At 35.0% G+C, this 1,107-nt stretch overlaps 1 long non-coding RNA gene across 1 annotated transcript in view; it reads right to left on the bottom strand.

Moving 5' to 3' along the window:
• LOC111086285 overlaps nucleotides 1–712 on the bottom strand; it is a 23,887-nt gene extending 23,175 nt beyond the window's left edge. Inside the window, exon 1 of the long non-coding RNA XR_002611014.1 lies at nucleotides 448–712. This is a non-coding gene — a long non-coding RNA (uncharacterized LOC111086285). The remainder of the gene's footprint in view (nucleotides 1–447) is intronic.
• Nucleotides 713–1,107: the final 395 nt, after the last annotated feature.

The raw sequence follows: 1,107 nt of genomic DNA, 5'->3' as shown, positions 1-1,107 counted from the left end.
CGCCCTAACCATCTGGCCGTGCCGGGCCGCCTAAAAGGAAAAGGTTTCATTACATTTTTATTACTTTAAAGTCATCACACATTGTTGGTCTCTTTGTCATTATTGTCATGAAATACTAAGACCAGTAGGATTAATTTTATTAACACTGCACTATTTTATAGTAATGAAACAGACATTGCACTTGTAAGTTTGTTTAACTTTTTAGAATATTTAACTCTATAACGATGATGCCATTTTAAAAACCTTTTCTGGGCATGTTACTGAATTACATTCAAAATTTAAATAAACCACTTTACTATCAATGTATTTTAATGAAATTATTATGAACAGGTACTTTATACTTCAAAGTTTTATATTACCTTAGTCTTATTCCTTTATTTAAAAACAAACAAACAATAACATTGAAAGCAATAACGAAATCTCTCATTTTTGTGTCATGTGACTCACCGGCTATAAACAATGTCGAAGTTGGGTGAAATACAACTTGAAGCATAAGGGGTATTCACGTACAAGTAAGTCTAGACGAGAATGTAGCTTACTTGACCTTCTGACATGCATGTTTCAAAGTACTTTCACTGAATGCAGTCGAAATAAGAAATAAATTTTGTCAACCCCTGGTAGGTGCCACGCTCACCTTCACATTGAGCTTCAGAAGTTACATGTAATTTCAACATGTTCGCGTTTATAGTCATTAGAAAGAGCTTATTTTACACTGCTGTTTCAGGTATAGTAATTTAGGTCTTGTAGACCTGAGAGGCTCAGGTTCAAGAATGACCTCTTCCGCCCTCCCGCAGTTGATTAATTTCTGTTTAATATTGATTTAATTACTATAAGAGGGCCAGAGTTTAACTAGTCCTGGCTTTCACTCTGACCTTTTTCAGGGCCATGTCCGTGTATGTAATTATATTAATATTAATGTGTTGAATACACTTTCACTTTATCCGAATGATACATCGCACTTTCTCATTGTCGGGATTTAGGTCTTTAAAGACCAGGAAGGGTCAGGTTCGTTGACCTCTTCCTCCCTCCTGTATAATGTTATATAGTTGCTGTAGAATGTATGTATAGATACAACATGAGGGTCAGAGTAAATCACACTTACACAGA

Source organism: Limulus polyphemus, unplaced genomic scaffold (genome assembly GCF_000517525.1).
Source record: "Limulus polyphemus unplaced genomic scaffold, Limulus_polyphemus-2.1.2 Scaffold991, whole genome shotgun sequence".
Lineage (NCBI taxonomy): Eukaryota > Metazoa > Arthropoda > Merostomata > Xiphosura > Limulidae > Limulus > Limulus polyphemus.
Note: the sequence above shows the minus strand (reverse complement) of the source record. Positions and strands in the feature narration are given on the sequence as shown.